General features: G+C 41.1%; 1 long non-coding RNA gene across 2 annotated transcripts in view; it reads left to right on the forward strand.

Moving 5' to 3' along the window:
- Positions 1-22221, forward strand: part of LOC130682801 (uncharacterized) — a 208729-nt gene extending 186508 nt beyond the window's left edge. Inside the window, exon 3 of one of the 2 annotated variants that reach the window (XR_008996145.1) lies at positions 22114-22221. This is a non-coding gene — a long non-coding RNA (uncharacterized LOC130682801). Of the gene's footprint in view, positions 1-12682; positions 13393-22113 lie in introns of those variants that run through there. The other variant, XR_008996144.1, reaches the window with a different exon arrangement.
- Positions 22222-25851: the final 3630 nt, after the last annotated feature.

Genomic DNA, 25851 nt, shown 5'->3' on the forward strand with positions numbered 1-25851 from the left:
ATGAAAAATACTCAGTAAATGTTACCTGTTATTATTATTAGAGGAGGTGGTTTATGACAAGTTTTGAAAGGTGAAGTGAGGCCAAGGAGGGGAAAGGAGAGAATTCCAGGAAAAGGAAGGCATCTGTACAAAAGACAGAGGCATTACACTCCACTGTTCATTACATGTTCATTATTGCTTGGGAATGAAATGTGAGTGAGGCAGCAGGGGCCACATTGCAGAGGGTCTTGGATATGCAGCTAAGGAACATACACCATAACCTACTGATTAGGAGAAGTCACTAATGGATTTTAAATATTTTAGGGACACAAACTTTGCATTTTAGAATTGTCACTTTGGTAGCAGTAGAGGGGAAGTGTTAAAGAGTATGGGGGGGGGCGGGTATCTGTTAAACTAAAAGAACCAAGAACCTGACCACTCTAAGTTTACACCTTGGAAAAAAAAATACACAGCACATATTTGTTGCAACATTGTTTATAATAGCAAAAAAATTGGGCATAATCTAAAGTAACAATCAGAGTAAATACACAAATGATATAGACTAGTAAAAGAATTACTACAATATTATGCATAAATCAATTAAATGTAAGTGTATTAGCAGTTGATCTCAAACGCATGTGAGTTAAAAACAAGTAAATGACAAACACAGTCTGATGCCACTTATAAACATTTCAGTACTCATACTGCTTACGGACACCTGTATGCAAAGGAAATACACAGGACAAAGGCTAGCAGGAAAGTCACCAAATTCCTTACAGTTGTTAGGTCAAGGGAGGGGTGAAGGGTCATGAGATTGTAGAGGAAAATAAAATAGACTTCAAGTTTATCTTGGATGTTTTGTTTTATAATAAGTAAAGTTTTAAAGCAAGCATGATGATATATTAGCATTTGTGAATTTCAATGTGCACGCATGGATTTCGTTTTTTAATAGTTTCTATGCTTGTAGAAAAATGTATAAAATGGAATACGAGTTTGATTTTGTTTAGTGCGTGTGTGTGTGTGTGTGTGTGTGTGTGTGTGTGTGTGTGTGTTTATGTGAAGTCCTAGGTCTCCATCTGTTAAGGAGAATGTCTGAATATACTGAAGCTAATCCTTTGCCAAGTCTGGAAATGGCTGAGAGGAAGAACAATATCTTCAACTTGGGTCTTACAACACTGTTTTGGGGGAAGCAGTGTATACAAGAGCTGCCAGTTCTTTCAAGTAACGCTGAGACTAATGATCTGGAGGCAAGCATGGGGTGGGTATGGAGGCCCAAAGATCTCAAGCAGGAATGAGGTAGTCCTGTGGTTTGGGGAAAGTGGGATGGTTCCTGTGTCACTCCTGGCAAACAATCTTGCTTCAACTCCTGAATTCTCTCAAAAATGGCCTTGAACCTGTTTTTGAGAGAGGGATGGAAAATGTTATCTTCATAGTCATAGTTTTTGTTGTTATTAAAAATACAGTCAAGGACCCTTATGGAGAGAGACATCTTGGTAAACAAGCTTAGTTTCAAAAACATGAGGAAAATACCCTCTTAGGTAATTTGAATGTTTAACTAAATTCAAGTTAGCAAAAAGCAAACATTTTTTCCTTTGCCAAGTGTGTTTTGAACGTTTTTCTAGGTATTGTAGAAGGTACAAAAAAAAGAGGAAGCACAGTCTTTGCATTCAAGAAAGCTCACGGCCTAGTGATTGTGCAGAAAGCACAGACTAAGAGCTATATGGTTAGTGCAAACCATGCTGTAAGATTCCCAAATGAGAAAACCAGAAAAGCATTACAGAGTGGGTTAGAAGAATATGCTTGGGATTTGCATTTTTGTTGGGTCTTACAAAGGCAGCTGGGTTTTAGCAAGATGAGGTCAGAGAAATGAATATTTGGATAGAGGAACAGCATGAGAAAACCCAAAGGGAAGGGAAACACACTGTTTGGAAGTATACAAATTGTGAAATTCAGTTACATAATAAAGTCTAAATCGGAAAATGGGAGGGCAGTGATGGAAGATATGAAAGTTAAGTAGAATCCATATTGTGTAGGGCAGGGGATGCCAAGGTGAGCGATATGGGCTGTTGTATAAAAACAGGCAGCGGAAGGTGGTTCAGAAAAGAGCATTTGAATATGATATGCTTGGAGCACTCCTTTCCCATATCCTGGATCCTCCTGAGGCACCATATGCAGCTTCCCCTCTTATGCTCTTAGAAAGTTCCACCATGAGAACAAGACCAAAGAAACCTGCTGAATGATGAGGGACTCAGGCTCAGTCACCCCTATTGTTCTAGGTGACAGACTGCCAGTTACTAGATACATGAGTGAGGCCACCCTAGATCATCAAGCCATGCAGTGACCCACTAGCCAGCTGCAAATGCTTAATAAAGCCCAGTAGAGATGATCAAGGTCAAACCAGCCAAGAAGAAACTCCCACTAACCTATGAAATCATGAGCTAAATAAATGGTGGTTGTTTTAAGCTACTAGGTTTCGGTGTGTTTAGTTACATAGAAATATGAATCTTCCTGGGCATGGTAAATCCGTATTCACTCAGGAACCAGTTTAAAAGACAGCATATTTTAGCATTATGAGTCAGTGATTATATTTGATAATTGCTTGAAGTCTCACTGATGGCAGAACACAGATTATAGACTGATTTACCGATTCTTTATCAAGTGTTAGTTCTGTATTCTGATGCTGCTTCCCTGAAGTTCTTGGGAAACAGAACCTACACTATTTTCTTCTCTTCCTTTCTGATCTAATTCTCACCTGTGTCCCATAGGGTAAGTCATGCTGTCTAGCCTGTAGTGATAGGTAAGTGAATGGCACTAATGTTGAAAGGAAAATGTGCAGAAAAGTGTTAACATAGCAGACCTGGGACTGCTATCCCTAGAAAGACCTGCTTGTAAACTTGGCCCTTGACTAGTATCCAGGAACTTGGTCTTGGGGAGGGTTCCCAACATTCTCTAATGAGAAATCCACCATACCTTAACTACTGTGCAAACAATATAGCTAATTTTGAACACCTGCTTTCTTTAAGAGTCTGGAATTTCAGTATGCACTGGGTATAGAGTGCCTGTGTGTCCATGACCAGAACCTAATAAAACCTCTGGACACTGAGTATCTTATGAGCTTCCCTGTAGACAACATTTCACAAGCACTGTCACAACTCACTGCTGGTGGAATTCAGCATCTCCACACAGGAATTAAGCCTGTGTGATTCAGTGTGTGCTTAGTTTCCTCTGGGCTTCACCCATGCACCCTTTCCCTCTGCTGATTTTGCTTTGCCCTTCCGTGTGATAAATCTTCTTCATGTGCATGACTATATGCTGAGTCCTGTGAGTCCTTCTAGTGAATCAATTATTGGACCCAGGGTAGTTTTGGAGACTCCCCAGAATAGATACCTATGGTGGAAATTGTATAAGACAGATGGCTTTCAACTGCCTTTACATTGTGTCTGTTAGAATGTAAGGCATGTATAGGCAAAGGCTGGGACATTCCCAACAGAACATGGCTTATTAAGACATGACTGTGTAAGGGAGCTGCTGAATACTGGTAAAGAAGGCTGAAAAAAAGCAAAAATGAAACTCCTTTTTAGAATAGTTTCTAGTGTCAACTTTCTATATAATTACCACATTAACTTTAAAAAAAAAAGTCTGTTGTATTGAGGAAGTCCTACCTCAGTAAATTAAAGATGGTTATTAAAGATGATTAGGGATAGAGGAATGGACATAAATTAGTGAGGTGGAAAAATTAACCATTGTTCATATCCTATCATCCACTTTTGTAATCTTGGATTAATAAGAGTTAATTTAACCATAATAGAATACATAATTTTCAGGCAAAATTAAAACTAATTCTTATGTGTTAATGGCCAAAATCTGACTAGGGTATGATGTAGCCATGGAACTAATAAATGCTTGCTGAATTAGGGTGAAGAACTTATTCTGAAGGTTCTTGGTATATCAGGTATATATTACTGCATAAAAACCACCTCAAAACTTTGTCACTTCTAACAGCAATCATTTGCTCATGATTCTGTGGTCCAACAAACTGAGAGGGTCTTACCTAGGTAGTTCTTTGCTGTTCGTCCCTGAGGTCACTTGTGTACCTGATGGCTGAACAGAGGCTGCATGGTTCAAGATGGCCTCACTCGCATTTCTGGCAGATGATGCTGGCTGTTGACTGAGCCCGTGGCCAGGATGATTTATCTCTTTTCCCCATAGCCTCTTTTCCAAGCTGCTAGACCAGACTTCCTCACGTGATGGTGGAAGCATTCCCAAAGGACTAGACGAAAAACTGCAAACCTCTTGAAACTGAGGTTGGCAAGGTGCACAGTGTCAATTCTGACACATTCAACTGGCCAAAACAAATTATAGGGCCAGTTCAGATTCCCAGAGAGGAAGGAGACTCTACAACTTAATGGACGGAATAGCAAAGACATTGTAATTGAAAGTGTGTACTAGGATACAAAAAATGGTTTAGGCCATGTTTGTAAAACATGGACAAAACTTTGGCTCTGTTCTCTTTTTTCCTCTCCCTCTCCCTGTCTGTCTTCCTCTCTCTTGCTTTTATATATTTTTTGGTCTTGGTTCATTGCCTTTGACAAACTCAACACTCTATGCCTCATGATAGTCAATTCAGACCAGTCAATGCTGAATGAATATAGACAATTCTTAAATCTCAGTTTGCATTGCACAAAATTCAGTCATTAAAGTAGAGATTTTCCACTCTGACAGCATAGAGGTTAATCTGTTAAGTGCCCCTATATTGGCTATTTTTTTGCCCATTATTTCCCAAATGCATAAACTTCAGATGGTCATGATTCCCTTCCAATGAAGAGGGTAAGTTCTAAATTATCCCCCAAATTAATACCCTCAAAAACCTATACCTTTAAAGCGGATTTGTTCCATATCCTAAGCCTTTTGTAGGAAAACCTGAATCTTCTAGTTAGCTGTTGCATTATAACATTAGTCAGTATTATTGTATCCATAGAATTAATGTGGGAATTACATCTGGTAATGTAGAGGAAAAACTGTGGCCACCTCCAAGGAACTTTCAGCCTAAAGGGGGAGACTGACACACACATGGTGTTAAGTATCACAGAAATAAATCTTGTCCTGCAAAATAGCCAACTGCTCTGTATCTCACAGTAGTCCGTAACAGACTAGTCAGTACTGACTCTAATGTCTTGATGGCAAAGTTCTTATTCCCAGTCTGAATGGCACCAAATTTAGTCTCTAAATATAAGGATTTTTCTAGTGTGCCCAGAGGTTCACCCATCCATCCATACACATGCACACAAGTACCATAAGAGGGAAATGGACAAATCCCAATGAGAAATGAAAAGCTGAACAAATCACATTTAGTCATAGGAAGCAAGAAAGGCCTGAGGTGCTTCATAAATGTCTGTTCTCTTTTTCCATCCTGTCTCTCTGAATATGAGTTTATTTTCCTTCCAATGAGAATTTTGTATTATATAGTTGTATGGGTGCCACTGAACTCTAACATTTTATACTTACAGCACAGGCACCCAATTGGCATCACAATCTCCAACAGCAGTGAGTCAAAAATACTCCCCACAATCTTTCAGAAATAACCCACTGTTCCATTAAAATAGCTGCTGAATGTAATACATTTGCATTTTATTTATTCCCTAATAATGACTCTACTTCCATCGTTGTAAAGTTTATGAAGAAGGGCTTGAATCTTGAATTTGAAGTCTGGGTGCACAGTAGGGAAAACAAACCACAGTCAAAATGGAAAAAAAAAATTGGGTACTTTCTGAAAACACTAGCAAAACTAGTGAGCAGTCCTTTTCAGAGAAGCTCCGTGCCCTGCTATGCGATGTAGATGCGCGGGTCACAGAGCTCCGCTTCGAGTCCTCAGACATGCTCCGTTGATTCTGCTTTGGTCATTTGACCCAGAGGCTCTACGTTTTCCTTCTGTTGCCCAGATAATCATTCTTCTCTCTCAGGTACCTAAAATTCTTATGTGTTTATACTTTATTGTACTTTTTACATTTTAAATAACTTTCAAACACACCCTCGCATTTGGTCATGAAACAAAACCTGTGAAAGGTTTTATAAACAAGGAAATTGAGCCCTCAGACTTGAAGTGACCAGCTCCAGTTTACATAGCAGGTCAATGAGAGATCTAGAGTGAAACTCAGACATCTCAGCCTGAAACCAGTTTTTTTCCTACTACAAGGGGAGTTTTGGATAGCCATGTAGGCCTGCCCCTGTTTTAGAGGAAACAACACTCATGAGTTTCATTTCTTTGACATTCAAATAGCATGAAAAATAAGCAGATGTATTTGGTGCCAGTTAGGTCACTTCGCTGTCATCTCCTCATCTGTTGGACAGCTGGACAAGCAACAGCTGCCAGTCAAGGCTGTTTTGCCCAGCACTGTAGATCCGTTGGCATGTAATCCCATATGCCAGCTGGTGCTGGCTCTTGTTGAATAGACCTTGACTGGAGAGGATAAGTCCCCAGTTGCTATTAGGGCAGTCGTGGACCTCAATGTACTTCACAATGCAAGAGTTAAGGTCAGAGCTAATAGATAAATCAGACTCACCATGGAAAAAAGTTTACTTCCAGTTTTGTGGAACCAGAACCTGGGTTCATGTCAGACAAGTGTATGGATTGCACATTTTCCCCTTCTCAACTGTGTAACTTCAGGCCAATCCCTCTGCCTCACCCAGCCTCGGGTTCCTCACTCTACCAAGGAAATAGCGCCTACCTTGCAAACGTGCCCTGAGGAGGAAGTGAGTGTACATGAAAGGGCCCTGCGCATATCGGACCCTCAATCAGTGTGAACTGATCCAGAAGCTTGGCATCATCTCCAGAAGAGAAGTCTCTGGGGTCACGGTTCTCAGTCATTAATCATCTGGGCTGGAAAGAAGAGGGGCATTGGACTTGTTGTGTGTTACTCTAGAGGGAAGAACTAAGATCAAAGTTCCTGCAGCTTCAGGAAAATTAATTTTAGTTCAAAATTAGAAGCAACCCTCAAGAACCCAGAGCACCCAAGAGATGAAAAAACTGGGAGTGACCTGCCATACCAGGAACTCCTGGGAAGAGGCTGAGTCACCACCTTTTGGGTGTGATAGGAAGCAGCCCCTTTCTTTTCTACTCTTTCATTCTGCCTTTCTTTTTCCTTCCTCCTTCTGGCTCTTCCCTGTTCTGAGTGTCTTATGTAGGGATAAAAGTGATGAATGCATGTCCTTACGTTAAAGGAGCAATACATGCATTGCAAATCAGTGCATTATGAAAGATTTTTAAAGTGTGTTGTGGGAGCTAGTGAGCATGAGAGAGAATGGAAATCTGCAGGTAGCCTTCCAGAAATAAATAAGCGGTAGGCCCTGGGGAGTGTAATGTGAGTACCCTTCACTAGGCTTAACCCCCTCAAAGCAGGAGAAATAACTTTAGCACATTCATCTGCCATGTAATGCTTTTGGCATGTACACGTTTGGCCTGTATTAGTTCTCAAGGGCTGCCATTAAAAAGCATTGCAAACTAAGTGGCTGACACAAGAGAAGCTTGTTGTCTTAATAAATTCTGGAGACTAGAAGTCCAAGATCAACACGTTGGCAGGGTCGGTTCTCTCTGAGAGCTGTGAGGGAGAATCTGTTCCATGCTCTCAGTTAGCTCCTGGTGATTTGCTGGCCATCCTGGGCATCCCTAGGCCTGTAGATGCATCACCCTGATCGCTGCCTTCATTTTCTCCTGATGTCCTTCTAGTATGTGTTATCTCTGTGTTTAAATGTCCCTTTTTTATAAGGATACTAATCATATCAGATTAGGGCCCAAACTAATGTCCTTATCATAACTAATTATATATTCAGTGACTGTATTTTCAGATAAGGTCACATCCTATGGTATTGAGGACTTAAGAATCTTGCAGGGACACCATTTGTTACAAAACACAGCCTTATTTGTGATAAATATCCAATACTATTTTCTGCACAAATGCAGCTAAAAACAGTAATCACACCTCAGAGCTGGAAATAAGTTAAGGAACAAGCTCCACATCTCCTAGGTCTGGATCCCCTCTGTAATCCCAGCTTTCCTCATTGTCTTCCAAGGTTGCCTATGAGAGGTGTAATTTGTTCATCTACTTATTTCTACCTCCAAGGTTTTATGACTGGGGGTGGGTAAGGGAGAAAAGCTGGGAAAAGAGGGTCCTGATTAATAAATGGCTGCTTGAAGAATTGAATCCCTTTGCTTACTAGGCTATTATTAATCCATGACTACTGTTGAACTACCAGAAGCAAACATTAAAAAGTAAATAGTTAATACTGAGCAGCTCTTATGTTTCAGAGACTGCATTAAGTGGCTTCTATGATTAGGTGGAAAACAACTCATAAAAATATCACTACTTACACCCACTGCATAGAGGTAGAACTGAGTCCTGAAGGGCTCAAGCAATTTGGCCAAGATTGCTCTGTGACCAGGATGCCTTGATTCAAAAGAGGTCCATCTGACCCAAACCCTCACCTCCTAGGGCCCGTCCTACACTGACTTTTCTCAACTCTTACTTTTCTTCACAATGAAATACAGCTTGAATGATCTGTATACTGGCTCAGAGTGTGGTTGGAGGGCTGTGAGGATGATGTTTGTGCATTCATGTATAAAACCAATACATTTTGAAGAGGGAGGGAGGGAGGAAAGGAGGCCGAGTTGGTAGAGGGAAATTTTTTTTTACCAGTTTATACTTTAGGTAGGTGGGTGGGTGGCTATTTATAACCTGCCTTCTTCAGATTATTTTTGGCAATTGCCACCATTAAGTAATACATGATAATAGGAGAATTCAGAGAGTTCTATTTCCTAGAAAGGCACCTGGCCCTCCCTTCTGCGGGGGTGCGAGGAAGAGCACCAGATGTGCTGAGGTTTGCCTGATCTACCATACTCCTGTGGGTTCTCGCCACAGCCCCTAAAAAGGAAAATTATTTTAGACGAATAATTAAATGAAGGTGGTGTTGAAGTTGTGTCCTTGGCTCTCTGGATTAATGCTGTGACAGTGAACAGAAGTGCTGAGTACCGCGGGTGGTGACCTCACAGACCCACGTGCATTCCATTTCTGGACCTCAGAAAATAATCCTGGGAGCCTGACTCCGCCAACGAGAGTAAGAGGTTCAGAAAGCCAGCGAGCTTCTCCCTAGAGCACTTCACTAGAACATGTGCTACTCTTCAAAGACGAACATGCTGAAATTAATCCATACTCTCCTCGTTTTTTTTTCCAGTTTTGGTGCTGAGATTGCTTGCTTTGTAACTGTGGTTTCCCTTTTAGAAAATGACATGTAGAGGATTCCCAAGTGCCAGAACCATGTTTTCCCCTTGCATACGTCCATTTATTTGTCCGACACGCTCTGAATATATGCTCCTGGGGAATTTCACATATTAAGAGATGTGAGATATATTTACTCACTACAACAGAACTATCTCTTAGTCACTATTCTCTCTACATTCATGAGGGATCCTGGGGTGAAGTAACTGGCGGAAAATGCGGTTTCCTTTTAGTAACTTAGAGCAGTTAAGAAGTTGTATGGTCAACTCGTTCATTCATTTGACAAGTAACTTTAGAGTGTGCTAGTGGTAAACAGAAAAGTATGTGGTAAGACAGGCCTCCTGCTTTTATAGTTCTTACAGTCTATCAGAGAAACACCTTAACACATATTATCATACAAATTACCATATATTTATAATAGCAATAAATAAATTGTGAAATGAGAGCACATAAAAGAGATGCAAGCTGCTCTGAGTATTAGGAAAAGCCTGACTTAGGAAATCCTATTTAGGCCAAGCTGTGAGGATGAGTAAGAGTGAATGGAAACAAGGAATGGCAGATGAAATAGTAAGACTAGGAAGAACTCTGAGGACTGCAGGGGATGAGGGTCCAAATGACTGGCAGGCATGGAGGAGGAATAAGGTGCAAGCAGGTGAGACACTGGAATGAGGAAGAGACCAGAACATTCAGCCCCCACCAAGCCATGTGAAAGCTGACCTGTAACCTGAGAACAGTAAGAAGTCATGGAAGAGCTTTAATGGGGACCCTCTTTACAGGGTCAGAAGAGCATATAAAAGATGACTTTTGTGAGGAGACTAGGAAGAAAAGGGGCAGGAGGAGAAGGGTGAAGGCATGTCAGAAGAACGCTTCCGTGGGAGGGGTGTGGGTTAGGATTAGGGTGATGGCTCTGACAGGTTAGGGTTTCAGCAGTGAAAACGTAAATAGGTATTTGGATTAAAAAAATATTTAGAAGGTGTCTTGCTGAGATTTTGATATTATTAGAAATGCATCCGAGGATGAGGGAGACATCCAAGATGACTGAGGGAACAGCCATAAGCAAATGGGAGGCTGGTGGTGCCACTTGAGATAGGAAACACTATAGATGGAGAATGTTTTCTGGAGAGAGATTATTGGTCAGTTTGGAATATACAGGCCTGCATTTACCTGTGAAACATCCAGGCTGAAATGTCTAATTAGGGACTGGATTTTCATATAGAGGACTAGAGACTGGAAGAAAGATTAAGTTGGAGACACCAGTCTGAAAGTCATAGCTTTTGGGTGTTAATGAGGCTGTGGGCACAGAAAAGGTAGACTAGGGAGAAGTCCTAGACTGAGACTTGATAGCCATGAGAAATTCTGAGTTTTTTTTGACATCTGTTCAGCTGAGGAACATAACTGGGAAAGGACCTGAGAAGGAGCAACCCAAGGTTCAGGTGGAAACAGAAGACGCTGCACCAGCCTAGTCAAAGGAAAACTATCTTAAGACCAAAGTGGTCAACTTTGCTCAAAAGTCAAGTAGAGGTGGTTAAGAGCAGAGGTTGCGTAGAACGGGAGAGTTGGACATCGCTGAGATCTTTTGGACAAGAAGTGATAGAAGCAGAGCCCAGAGTGGAGTGGGAGGTGAGAAAATAGAGAAATATACACAAAAGGCTCTTTATATGTGGTGAGAAAAGAAGAAAACTGGGACAGCAACTGGAGGGAAGTGTTCCAGATGGTAGAGAGGGCATCTTGTTCCACTATCAGCTGAACCAAATCGTTTTCAACTGGTGAGCTCCACCATGGTATCCCCCAGTAGTCAAGGCAAGTCTTAATAGTTGTTTCTTAAGTGTCTGCATTCTCAGCTCATGGCACAAAGCCTATAACATTGTCGATGCTACTGAATGTTTGTTGAAAGATTGATTATTATTGGTGGAATACCTCCTAGGGTTCATGAAATACCCACAGGAAATGAAAGAACTGTTTGACTAGAGGTCTAATGAGAATAAAGGCCAAGATCTTTCAAAACCCAAAATGTGATATCCTTGTGAGCAGAATGACTAAGTAAGCAGAAGGGCTGCAGAGCTCCTGGTAAGGGACATACTCTTATTGGCCAAAGAAACTACCGGTGCACATATACACACACTGGAAATGATTAATTTAGAAAGTATAATGGCCCAGCAGCCAGAAGCTCCTGTAGGGGTTTTTATATTTTTTTCTTTAACAGTCAGTATTGGAATGATATTTTCTCACACTTGAATGCTGTGAAATTAGTGTCAGGTCTCCAGATCTGTAAGGAAATGATTGGAAGCCAGGCAGAGTAAAGATGAAAGTGCCTTCCTTCTTGAGTTTCTCAAAATACATTGACTTGATCGCTTATCAGTAACTGTCTGATTACTAGTTTTAAAGACTGATGTTAGAAAAGCTAGAGAAATGTACTTAGACTGAGCTTAATATTTAGGAATACCCAAAGCTCACAAAAGGTCACTCAGCCTGGTGTGTTTGGCACCAACCCTGAGACCAGAAGACCTAAACTCTAAACTAGAATCAACAATAATAGCTAATGTGCAATTCTATTCAGCTGTACCCATAAGTTGACTGTTTGTTCTGCCTAGTAACCAATTTCCAAAATAATAATAATGACAGATTAACATTTATTTGGTGCTCACTATACACCAGACACTGAACATGTATTACCTCATCAAACTTTCAAAATAGTTTTCATTTGGCAGAAGAAAAACCTCAGGACAGGACCAGTAATTTGATTAAGATTGCATAGTTATGAAGTGGTTCTGCTGGGGTTTAAATCCAGGTGGACTGCTGCACAAGAACAACAAAACATACCAGAACATTCATTCTGCAGGGGAGAATATTCATTCTGCAGTGAATGCATCCAGGCAAATAATGACCCACTGGGGAGGAGGTATCATCTCCATCAAAGCCACCAAGGGCTAGAGCGTGGGACAAGAACTCACGTGTGGACTCAAAGCCTTCCCCCTCCCTCAGAAGAGCAGAGAATGCTTTTTTGATAGATCTAGGTGTCATCTTGGGAGGAAGAAAGAGGAATGGGCGGAAATGTGAAATACTGAAGTTTACTCCTCAAATATTATTTTAAACTCTTAGGAATCCCATTTGTACTGTACAAAGATGAGGTATCATTAGTTAGCAAGCTTTTTTTTTTCTACCCAGAAGATTTGGTATTCAGAACCACTCTTAGATGAGTGTTACAAAAATAAGAAATCTTCCATTTCTTTGCATCCTTAGAGTATAATGTGAAACTGGTGATGCTCCTACATTAGGAGGAGCAGGCTTTGGTTGTTTGGGGACAGCCTTCACTGGTACACCTACTGATGTCTATCTAGCACAATTTCCTCAATAAAATGCTAGAAGTTTCTACAGCTCTCCCTCTCTGCGATTTCTCTCCCAGACTGATGCACAAAGGTGGGCTCCTCCAATAGTTTAAGGTCACAGTGGTCACCTGGTGTCAACATTTCTGTGTAGCCCCCCTCTCCCTGAATCTCTCAGAAGAGGAAATTCAGGGACACACGTTAAGGTGAGGGGTTTTGTTGGGTGGTGCAGAGGAAAGGGGCAATGTTTAAGCGTGGTCCGAGACCATCTGACGTTTCCCTGTGAGCCTTAAAGGGCTGCTCAAGGGAGAATCCATGAAGTGTGCAGGGGAAGGGATTCTGGAAATAGAGATTTACAGTAATTGCTTAAGTAATTTATGAGGAAAAACTTAAAGGATCATTTTTCTGAGTTAACTTAGCCATAGCCTCCTGGAATGTCACTATTGGGAGGAAATGTAGAGATGGTGTGGTTTATCTGTATCAGAGTGAGATTTATGGATGGGCACCCAAGTTGACAAGTGGAGTTAATGGAGGAATGGAACAACTGGTCCAGGGAGCTTACTGCTCAGTGACTTTAATCCTTAATTACCCAGTGGGTAGATTTTACTCTCGAATTTCCTAGATAATCCTTTATTCTTAGTGTAGCAATTTGGCAATCTATATGGTGAGCTTAGAAGCCTTCATTCATTTGTTTGTTTATCGAAAACTTTCAGAGTGTTTTCTATTGCTAAGCACTGGACTAGGCACTGGGAAAAGAAGAAGAATAAAATGTAGACTCCTCCCTCATGGAACTTGAGTATAATAGGGGACAGATGTGGAAGTGCAGAGGAAATCATACACCCAAACACTGAGTGTGTTTTGTCATTATTGTGTTTAGCTGACTCCCACTGAAGTGCGTGGGGTTGAGAGGACTGAGCCGCCATCTCTGTTCACAGCATCTCCCTGGCCTATAAATAATGAAAATTTCCCTGCCATAGGAATACTTGATCAGTAAAGAGAATACATTATTCTTTAGCAAATCCAGTGCATTAATGCGCCTATAAACAATGCACATACTGTTACCCACAGAATCACAGATATTGGAGCAGAAAAAAGCAACTCGGTGAACAGTCTTGCAGTGGTCAGGCTGTTCTGCTGAGCCCTCAGCTCTGAAGAGAAGCTTCTAGAGCTACCACCAGCGATCGAGTGAAAGTCCCAATGATCCACATTTCCACCAAGTCAGTTCCATCCCCATGTGCTTCAGTTTTTAGTCTTGCACTAGAATTTCATTTCATCAAGTGTTTATTGCTTTAAAAGGCATTAATACTATTGACTTCAACTAACTCCTTGATTTCCAAAATGGGGAAATTAAAGACCAAAAAATTTAAGTAGCTTCACTAAGGTCTCAGGGTTGAGGCAAGCATCCTACTTTCCACCTCATACTGCTTCTCCCACACTGTCTTGCTCCTTCCTTCCATCCTCACGACTACCCACTACCCCTGTAATGTGAAGTGAAAACCACTGGCTTTTATCCTCATACCCCTGGAAATGGCAGATCTGTACTTCTTTGCAAAATGACTTGACTCTGAGTTATTCCACAGAGCTAGACAGGCTTTCCACTGAGAGCTCACTGAAATAGGAAACTTGCCCTATCCTTGAACAAATTCTTTGACATCTGACAAAGCGAACAGCTTAATGAAGGGGGCCACACCAGTATATGTCCATGATCCAAATAATCTGTTAAAGGTGGCACAGAAATGAAATTATTTTTACTTCTCTGAGTGCAAACAAAGCCAGCATCATGAGTAAAATGAAAATAGGACTCACTTGTGAAGTCATAAGGAAAACAGGCCCTAACACATGTTTATTTAGTTAAGAAATTATCTAAGAAAATGAACATGCAACAGTAGGTACCATGAAAAATAAATGAGCATCTGATTATCTATTAAAAATGAAATGATTTTGATAGCTTAATCTTTCATTTTATGCTGAGTAATTTGACCCAACCTTGATCATCCATGAACATAATTATTCAGGCAGATATAAAGTGGCCACATCTACATTTAAATTCATTGGTCACACAGACACAAATGTATGTAGCTCTGCTTTGTCACACACACACACACACACACACACACACACACACAAGTATACTTCACAATTATGACTACACACTGATGAGCAGGAAAAAAATCTCTCTAGAGCTGAAGAGACTTGCAGATTCAAGAACCATAAGTCAAAAATTTATAATGAGAGTTTTACAGATTGCATAATATCTTTAAATTAATAATTGATTTTGAAAGCTACACTCAAAGGTGGTAACTCCTCAATTTTGCATAATCCACAATTGTGGCCTATGAATTTTTTTTCTGTAAAGAGCCAGCTACTAAATATATCAGGTTCTGTGGGCCTCACGGTCTGTAGTGCAGCTCCTTGACTCTTCCGCTGTGGAAAAAGCAGCCACAGATGGGTGAACTGTGTGCATGGCTGTGTTCCAATAAAACTTTATGAAGACTTACTTTTGAATTTAATATAATTTTCATGTTTCATGAAAGAGTGTTCTTTTGATTTTTTTTTCAACAGTTTTAAGAAGTTTAAAAACCATTCTTAGTTCATGGGTCCCATAAAACAGGCAGGCCTGGATTTGACCAATGGACCTCAATGTGCAGACCCCTGCCTTCCAGCACCCAGTATATTATTATCTTATCAATAATAATGATGTGACTATTTGCTGAGGATACTGCAGTTTTCTCTTTTGTCCAGTGATGGAATGGACTGTCTTGGGAAGTACTAAATACCCCTATAATTGGGCTGTTTTAAGTGGAGTTGAGTTATTTGTTTGTAGACTTTCAGAACTCAGTTGGGAATAACACCCTTTAGAATACATTTGGAGAAAATATATTTACTTAGGCATTCAGTGTAATGGCTAAAGACAATAAATTTGCATTTGTGAGGTATCTCATGTCCTTACTACGTGGTTCTTATCTTCACAAAACCCAGATAGAAGTTTCAAGATTCTACAGTTTTATAGTTTATTCTCTAGCTATATTTCTATCATAAAATTTCAAGGTGAATTTCCTGATGGGCTAGATTAATGACTTTCAGTCAAAATCACTCAACAAATATCCATTGAGTTCCCACTGGGTGTTGGTCACAGTTCTAAGTGTGGGAAGGTATAGCAGTGAACAAGATAATGTCCTTTCTTTCTTACTTCTTACTTCCAAGAAGCTTGCATTCTAGATTCTATTTATATATACTGTTAAAAACAGGCAAATAGATGAATAGCTCATTGAACATTATCATAAGTAGCATGAAGAAAATAAAACAGCATACATTGATAGAGTGGCAAGGGGATGGTGACTTGGTGACATTTGAGTTAGAATCTAAACGACATTAAGGAACCAGTCATGAAGAAACCTTGGGAAGGGTCGTTTGAGACAGAAGGAGCAATGGTGAGGTGTGGGAATGAAACATAAGTGTTAAAAGCAGGAATGAAACTTCTCCAAGGCTGGGGCAAAGTAACAGAAGAAAAGACACAAGATAAAGCAAGTGAGGTGGATGGAGGTCATTGCCCAGGATCTTGCAGATCATGGTCAAGGATCTTGACATGATTCTACATGAGAAGCCATCGGAGGGTTCAAAACATGAGAGTGACAAGATCATATTTACATGAAAAAATACATAGTTTCGGCTCCCATGTGGAAAACTAGGTTGTAGAAGATAAGAGGAAAGACTGGAAGCCCTGTTAGGAGGCTGATGCAGAAATTCAAGTGAGGACAAGGGTAACTTTGACTGGAGGGGTAGCCATGGAGGTCAAGAACACTGGATGGATTCAGATATATTTGGGAGGTAAGGTTGATGATGCATCACTGTGAAGTATGAGGGAAATAGAGGGATCTGATAGGAGTCCTAGCACTTCAGCTAGAGAAACTGGGTAAATTATGTCATTTACCAAGGAAGACACCTTCAGTAATGATCTATTATTGTTAGACTGATCAGATTGTTTCATTTTTGTGTATGTGCATGATTTTTTTTTTCTATCATTTTAACCACTCTAAGCCTCAGGTTCTTCAATTATGAAAGAACATAGTATCTATCTTGTATTACTATGCAAAATAAATTACATAATGTGTATAACACATCTGATACATCAAGTGTCTGATACATCATTAGGGCTTAGTACAAGTTGCCATATTTATTATGTCTCTTGAAGATAGTTGAATTTCATAGTAAGTCCAATTTATCAAATACCCAGTTCCATTTATTTGTGTCTTCTTCTGTTTCTTTCATCAATGTCTTTTAATTTTTAGAGTACAGATCTTTTACTTCCTTGGTTAAGTTTATTCCTTAGTACTTTATTTTTTTGGTGCTGTTTTAAAAGGGATTGTTTTCTTTATTTCTTTTTCAAATAGTTCATTATTAATGTATATACACACAACTGAAATATGTATGTTGATTTTATATCTTGCCACTTTACTGAATTCATTCATTGGTTTGAATTTTTTTTTGGTGGAGTCTTTAAGATTTTCTTTAAGATCATGTCACTGGCAAACAGAGATGGTTCTACTTCTTACTTGTAATTTGGATGTCTTTTATTTCTTTGTCTTGCCTAATTGTTAAGCAAGGGCTTTGATCTATCTTAGAAAATGTTCCATTTATGTGTGAGAAGAATGCATTTTCCACTGCTGTTGTGTGAAGTGTTCTGTATATGTCTGTTGGGTTCACTTCATCTAAGGTATAGTTCAAGTTCAGTGTTTTCCTATTAGTTTTCTGTCAGGATGACATCCATTTTGGAAACTGGTCAGCCATTTTGCTGATGTCATTTTCCTAGATATTTCTGCTCCTTCCTAGATATTACTGTCTTTTCAGGGGCCCCTGAAAGAATGTATATTGCACATGAAGTCAAACAACTCATTAGAGCAAATCAGGATAAGAGCTCAAATTTGTCTGCCTCCAATGTCCCTGTACTTTCCCTCAAAAAAGCCCTTTTTCTCCAGAAGAGAAAATGTAGTGGAAATTTAAAAATCTCTCTCTCTTTTTCTCTCTCTCTCTCTCCAACCACATTTGTCCTTCCTGGGATAAAATAATGCACATCAATGGGAGGGTAAATCTTTATACAGCTCCCTTCCTTACAAACACAAGTAAAACCACATCTAATATTGAGTCATATAAAAGGAAATATTATAGTGTCAAAGCTTCCACTAATTCTTTGGTTGTCAAAAGTTGGAAACCCCAGACAGACGGCCCTTTGTTTAGGAGAAAACCATAATAACTTATTATAATTTTAAAGATTGGCAGAGCTGAGAGTTTGGGTGAAAAATAAATTATTCTGTGCATCAAATGGAAAAAGTCTGAGTAGTTATTTCAGGTAGACCCAAACGAGAAGGAGAGAAGAGTTCAGAGTTCAGGAGACGGGAGAGAAAGGGAGGAGTGTGTGAACTGCGTGTGGGTCTGGCTAATACGACAGCCAGGAAGTCCATGAGGAAACTCCAGCCAGCGAGAGACCCCCGTGAGGAGTAAGCTTGTAAACTGAGAAGTCGAGACCTCATTTGTAATTTCCCAAGGTTTTCTGCATATTACCACCAAAAAAACACACACAAAAAAACCCCACAAAAAAACAACACCCTTTTCTCTCTCTCTAAATCTTGAACCAAAGCAAAGAAAGAAGGCTAGATCCCACATGTGGATTGACTCAAGCTAGGAAGAGGAGAGACACAAGTGACAAGACACTAGTGAGATCCAGAATCCAGAAAATAAACTTGAATACGGGTAGGATAGGGGGAATTTGTGACTTTCCCCAACAGGAATCCAAGCAGAGTGAAGTATGTATTATTGCGGAGTTTTTCAGGGTATGTAGATGGCAGCCTGAGTCTGTTTATTTCAATATCAAAGGAAGATGGTGACTGACTATAAGCAACTGTAGGATTCGGTAGACACTCAGATGGCTGGTACTTGGCTCATAAAGAGAATACAGAAATAATCCAAACTCCAGCATGAAAGAAAAAACTTTGCACAAAGCTCTCGCTGGCATTTTCTACTTTTACTCCACCACACACCCTAGATTCCATCGACATGAAGTGATTTGCCTTATACAAATATACTCTGGTTGTTCAGACAACCATCCTTTTCTTTGTCTGAAAGACCCTTTCCATCTGTTACAATTCAACTCGGACATCAGTGTCAACTCCTTAAGAAAACTCTTCACTCTCTCCTGGCGCCTTCCCCCTTACTAGCACCTTATGTCTATTTCTACTATCATCCCCGCAACTCTGAAATTTTATTGCTTATGACATGACTGTCTCTCCATCTGAACTGTCAACGCTTTGAGCGAAGGGAAAAGACATTACTCAAGTTTTATTCCAGAAGCTAGCATGATGCCGAAAAAAGGATGTTCAATAAATCTTCATTAGATAGATGGTTGAATGCTTGAATGGTGTCTTGTTAGGCAACTTTGTTTAAAACTTGATGGCGAGAGCTCAAATAAGATGCTTGAATTTTCTCTGGATTCTTACCCCAACTCAGTTACCATCTGGGATCAAGAAACTATAATTATATACTCCCTATGAGGATTATCACAGTGATAAAATCACAATCTTTGTCAACAGAATTCATGGAAATTGGGCTCAACTCCTTTGAGAGCTTGGAAAATGTAGGAATTTGATTTTATAGTTTAGTTCCTTTTCTCTCTGAAGTATTGGTTTTTAATATGGTTGTTTTAATTTTCTTTTAATTTTGAAACAACTTCAATGTATAGACAGTTTGTAAAAATTATTCAAAAGAGAAAAAGAAAAGAAAAAAACCACCATAGACCCTTCATCCAGATTCGCCAGTTGTTAAAATTTGCTGCATGTTTCACCATTCTCCCTTTTTCTCTCATATATATATATACACCTATATAAATACTTTTATAAAAATAAAACAACCGATAGTAATCTGCACATCTTGACCCTGGGCTGGTAAATACTTCCCTGTGTGGTTCCCAATAGCAAGGGCATTCACCTCAGTGACCAGGCTGCAGTTATGAAAATCAGGAAATTCACCATTGGCACAATATCATTAGTTAGCCTATGGATCAGAGTCAAACTTTCCCAATTGTCCCAATGATATCTCCTGTAGTAACTTTTCCAGGTCCACTAACTAATTCCGGATTACATATGGCATCTAGATGCCATGTGTCTCGATCTCCTTATTTGGGGTGGCTTCTCTGCCTTACTCTCTTTCATAACACTGACACTTTTGAAGAAGACCAGCCACTAATTGTGTACACAGCTCCTCAGTGTGGGTTTGTCTGATGTTCCCTAATGTTTTGATTCACTTTATGCATTTTGGGCAGGAACACACCCAAGTGATGTCAGTGCATCTCATTAGGGGTCACATGGTGTCAGTGTATCTCATTTCTGCTGAAGTTTTCTACACCAATTACTCAATACTTGTAAATGGAAAGATAATGACTTTACAAAGAAGAAAAGTGGCAGACATACCTTAATCAAGTAATTAAGGTTAACATTACCCATAGCTGATTTTTTTTAAAAAAAGCTACTTCAATAAAAGGGTAAAGTATTTTTAAGAACTTACTTGCTACTCATGCAAATTACACATGCAGAAAAAAAATGCATGAAAAATAGGACTTTGGTAGCAGTATTTATTCAGCACCCAGAGCCTAACAGCTAGAATAATTTTGATAATGTTCAACAAACCACAAGTCCTCAGTAGCAAGTTAATTACTGCTAACCCTTCCACATATCTTTTTTTATCTTGCCATGACCTCATGTACAAATGAGGAAACAAAAGTGACTTGGCCAAGGTCACAAAACTCAAGTACAATGTTGGAATGTAAGTGTTCTTGTGTCTCCCTGCAAATCCAGTGTCCTTCACTCTGCACGTATTTGTTCAAAACCTGTAAAAATATGGGTATTCAACACCGGAAAAGCACTCAACAGGAGCTACGGCATAGGACAGGTGGTAATTCTATTTTCATACATTAGTTAGAACTCTGTAACTCCCCCATTAAAATAGTAATTCAGAGAAAGGATGTGGAAGAAGACTGTGGGTGTGGGAATGGAGCAAGGGCTAAACAGGGCAGGTGGTGGAAAGGAAAAGGATTCCATTTTCCCCTAGATGAGACCCATCACACGGTGGCCTTTCAAAGGCAACCCATGCTGATCTAGATGAAAGTATTTCTGAGTGACTGGGCCCCAGTTTGTGAGCTCAAGTGCCTTTTTTCAGAGCAAGCAGGAAGCTGTTTTTCACTGCAGGTAGGAACTTAAAAGCAACAGCTATATATAGCACTCCAGCTCAGAAATATCTAAAACCCTCCAAAGAGCCTCAAACTCTCTGTTTCAATCATCTTCAGATTCTAGATAAACTCCATTTGTTGGCGGGAATCTCATTAAGCAAATATTTGGAAGAGATGCCATGAAATAGAGGTCATGATGGTGTTGATCATGCAGTTTGCAAGAGAAGATGTGGAACAGGACCAGACCAAGGGGAGGAGGTTGCCAGGCTGCCCACCTTTTCTCTTGAGCTGGGCAACAGGGAGTCTCCTGTTTCCACTCTGAGTGTACAATGCAAACACTCCTGCACCTGTGAAGCCAGTAAGAAGGGAAAGATGCTTTTCAATTTTCAACATTTGCAGCTACCGAGAGTGACTAATTGACTAACTGACTTTGGGAAATAGCCATCTGACCTCTACAGAGGTATAGATACTTCCGAAGGGGGACAGGTAGAGGCAGTGGAGTCCTTAAAAAGTGGGTTACTCACAAGCAGAGATCCTTCCAAAGTGTCCCTTTTCTTTCCCCCTTTGCCCTTCTGGGAGGATGAGTGGACCAGTGAGTGGGGATAAGTGATTCAGATCACTTCCTTTTTATTAGCAGCTCTCTCATGCTCCATCGGGTGGCCTAGACAACTCTCCTTGCCTGGGTTACTTAGTTGCAGCTCTGCTCTCAAAGTGCATTGCTTTCTCCTTGCTGACCCCAGCAGTTTGGCCTGCTTTGCTGTCTTTGTCACAGCTGCCACCCTCAGTTTCTCCATCCGGGCACGCCTTTAATAGAGTAGATCCCGTCCTCTCCAGCCACCCCTTTCCAGCTTCCCCTGAAGACCTGCCCACAAGACCATGAGTGTAAGACCATAAAGCAACACGGGGGCAGGCAGGGCAGTTACGAGCTCAGACTCTGAAGTCAGACACACTCCAGTCTGAACAGGGTCCCTCCTGTTACAAAGTTGTGTGATCTTTGCTAAGAAATGTATGTCAATTTCCTCATCTGTGAAACTGGCACAAAGATAGGCCTAATGTCTCACGTAATGCATGCAAAGTTTTCGGCTCATAACAAGGACTTCATAAATCTTAGCAATGTACATTGGTGTAATTGTCATCGTTGTACTCGCTGTTGGGCTGTTTATCACCACCGTTGTTTCCTTTCATCATTGTGAAGAAGTAGACAAGACATGAGAAATCATAGGTCTGAAATTTCTAGAAAGTTCAGAATCTTTCTAAATTCTCACTGTAGGTTTTCTTTAGGAGTGTGTCTTGACTCTCTTACTGAAATGGCTTTTCTCTTTACTAGAGGTGTCTTTTTATCAAGAGAGGATGCACATTTACATGGAGGAAGTGGTAAGAAGAAGGAAAAGGGCTATGCCTATCTCCACCCTCCACACCTGGCATGCTGGGCCCAAGAAGCAGAGTGGGGCAGCAGCCGGCCGCCCAGAGGCTCTGGCAGTCTTTCAGTTCCCCTCGGCCCTGAGCCCAGCGCAGAGAGCTTAGAACTCGGGCTGCTCTCTGCCTTGGCGTTCACCCAACGCCGTTCAGAGTATGCCCAGTGCTGTGGTCCACCTCTTAGCTGCCTCCCTGACTGGATGACAGGTGCCTCTGGGACGCGAGCATGTTCTATGCAGCTCCGTGTTCCTCAGCCCAAGCACAGTGCAGGGGGGAGAGAGCTCAGTCAGGGTTTCCTGGCTGACTGCTGAGGCTTTCTCAGTCTCACTTTCTGTTCCTCTTCTGTTAGTGCAGAATCACATTGGAACAGAATCACAGATGCCAATAACCTTCGCTCTCTCCCCAAACACATACCCACTCCATTGGAAATGGGCTCCAAGATGGAATACCCCATGTCTGGGATCTCACAGGAGGCGAGCAAATGGCAGCACCTGAGGGCACCAGGGCTTCAGGTCTACATTCCCACGCAGCCTCTGTATGCAAGGGCTCGTAGGCTCCACCACGTGTTTATGTTTGGGGGAACCCCAGCCAGGTGACTCACCACAGAGAAGTACCTGCTTCCACAGGAAGGATCACCTGTGCTCCTTCCCTCATGCCCTCCGCAACTGAAAACTGCCCCAGATATCCAGTGGCCACATCCGCCCTGTCATTTACACCTCACTGGGGTCTTCCCCTTCCTCCACCCTCACCTCCACTTTCTTGCAAAACTAGTTTATTCTGGGCATCAGCCCAAGGGCTGTACTCATGTGAGAGTGGAAGTGAAATAGTCTTGTCTGCGTGCATTCTTAGAGAGGCCTTTAGAGGTCAGTGTCTCAAATGAAAGGAGTGCTAGCAAGTCCTAAAGCCAGGAGGGCAGGCATGAATAGGTGGCTTTTCCAGATTACGTGGGGGTGGAGGAAGGGAGGGCTGTGCTTCTGGGCATGATGTAAACTCCAGCTGCCTGTGCCCTTGAATGTGTTGATGGGTCAGATAATTGGCAAATGAAATAGACATTGTCTGACTCAGAGACTCTGGAATACTCCACACTGGTGCCCAAAGTCTTGGTTATGTGATCTGCCCCTTCCATGGAATTAGAATTAATAGTAACAGAAGTAATTGTTATCAACGCTATCATTTGTCTATTGACTATTCACAATAGACAGATGATGCTCTTCAAGTTATCAAGGAGATGCAGTGAAAAACAAGTAAAAGAATCATCAGCAGTTCTTCAAGGTAGGAGTTGTTATGAAGCAAAACAAATTCAGAGAAGATGAATAACATTATGTAGCTCAGAAGTGGCTTTGAATCCAGAGATGCCTTACTCCAATGTCCACTTCTTGTACTTCCCTGCATGGTGACTGTGATCACATGCTTCTGTCTGGCAGAGACACAGGCAGGTGTGAGTTTAGTGATGGGAACACAGGGTATGTCTAGAAAGGAACCACTGATGGGAAGCTGGGCCCACGTTTTATTATTTTCCTTGGGTCCCAAGATGTTTGAAAGAGAACGTAACTAAGCAGGGCCAATGGCTGCCAATCTAGGCCCTGCTCCCTGTGTTTTACACCTGTCCCGACTCACGGATTTATACTACCTATCAGCAACTGGAGGCATTTGATGATTTAAATCCCAGACTAGAACTCAGAGTGACATGCTGGCTGACTGCATTTTGGGATGTGATGGGGAGCTTGCCATTTATTGACATACTGAGCCCAGAGGGATGTTAAGGAAGCCAAGATAAAAACTTACCACTTGCAGCGGCTCACAGATGACAAAGCCTTTCCCAGCTCTACCGTCTTCTAATTCTGTACTCTTAGAGTTCTTACAAACCTTGCTCTGGAGATAATTTGGGAGGACTTGCTACACCCACTTTCCTTCTTTGAAGTATTATGCGGGCCATGATGATAAAGTCTGAACAGTCATTGAGAATATGGAGCAAAAATCTTCTCCCTGGCAAGCTTGGTGCTTTGAAAACCATAGGCCTGTCATAGACCCAGTCCAAGCACACTTCTCTCTATGTTAGGATGCCCACCCACTCGTTCCTTTGCTAGGTGACTTGCCCTTACTGCAAAGCCCAGCCACTCCCATCTACCTGACATACTCAGGTTTATTCCAGAAACCCCCAGCTGAGGCTTCCTTCTCTCCTGACCACGCTATTTAACACTGCACTTACATAGGTTCTCCCCATATCACCTGAAGACAGGGATTGTGACTTACCTCTCCATCTCCGCACTTTGCTTGACATAGAGAAGGCAGTTAATAAATTATTGTGAAATGAATAATATGATCCACTGCCATGCCAACAAGATTATTGAAAACCTCACAAGCCATCAATGTAGCGGATCAAGTGATGTGAGTATTAAATGATACAGCTCTTCCTTCTGGCTTGTAACATCCCTTCCAGGAAGACACGATGGACCAAAATGCAAAGTAGGGAAACAGCTCTTATTTAAGTTCAGTTTTTCCAAGGGCAGAAAGTGGGAAGTGAGAGGTACAAGAGGATTTTTTTTGGAATAGACAGGAGCATATTATGCCGGGTGTGTTTATCTCTTTGTGAGCTTAGACTGTATTCTGTAGAAGATGGGGAGCCGTTGAAGGTTTGAAGTAAGAGAATAATCATGATTCCTTGCTCTTCACTGGAAAAGATCATGTGACCCTCCAGATTCATCACTCTGAGTGTCAGTTCTCAGATTTAAAGACAGGAGAGGGTTAGAAAGTACAAGAGATGGCAGTGAATCAACACCACCCCAGATATAAGCAAGATGTCTTTACTTTTCCATAAATGAAATGTCTGAACCAGTAATAATTCTTGTGACTATCATTACTGTCTATTGAACATTTACTCTGCACCAGTTGACATTCTAAGTACTTTCCATATATCAGCTTACTTAATACTCCCCTTGCCCCGCTGAAGCTACTCAGATATGATTCAATCATGTGTCAGAGAATCCGCATCTGGTATGTTCAGGAGCCTGTTTCTACCCTGTTCTGAAGATCATCTAAAACCCTGTTCTTTTTGCTCCTCAGCTCAAAGCCATCTCTCGACAATTCGCCTTGTTCTTTTGAAGACTGATTGCAGAACAGTAGATGCTTCTAGAGGATGCAGGCTTTGCTGCACTTGGTGTGGAATAGATAATCCAAGAAATTACTGTTCTGTGTAAAATACACTCCAAGAAAATACCAAGTGAGACTGAGCCCACCACTACCTGAAAAGATACATGCAAAGTCTGTTTTTCCAGAAATTGGAGATGCTGTGGACCACTCACTTCCAGTACCTCCCTGCAGCCAGTGAGCCCTGTGCCAGTGGCTGAGGACAGGTCTCCTCTCTTAGGCCCCTGTGGCAAGGACAGAACCCTTCAATGAGAAAAATCACCATATGCAGACACACAAAACCCATTCTCTTTTCTACAAGAGGGCATAAAAACCCTTTGTTCCCTTTTTGGCGTGGTGGTCTTAAGATAGGCAGCTGTTCCCTATAGAATTTTCAAAAACAATTCCTCTTGAAAACCAATGAGGGGCCAAACTTTTCCATCCTTTCCATTTATTTGTAGAGGTGGAGTTCTTATACAATATGTTTGAAATTTTACTCTCACTTGAGGGATATTGCTGGATA

This window comes from Manis pentadactyla, chromosome 3 (assembly GCF_030020395.1).
Source record: "Manis pentadactyla isolate mManPen7 chromosome 3, mManPen7.hap1, whole genome shotgun sequence".
Classification (NCBI taxonomy): domain Eukaryota; kingdom Metazoa; phylum Chordata; class Mammalia; order Pholidota; family Manidae; genus Manis; species Manis pentadactyla.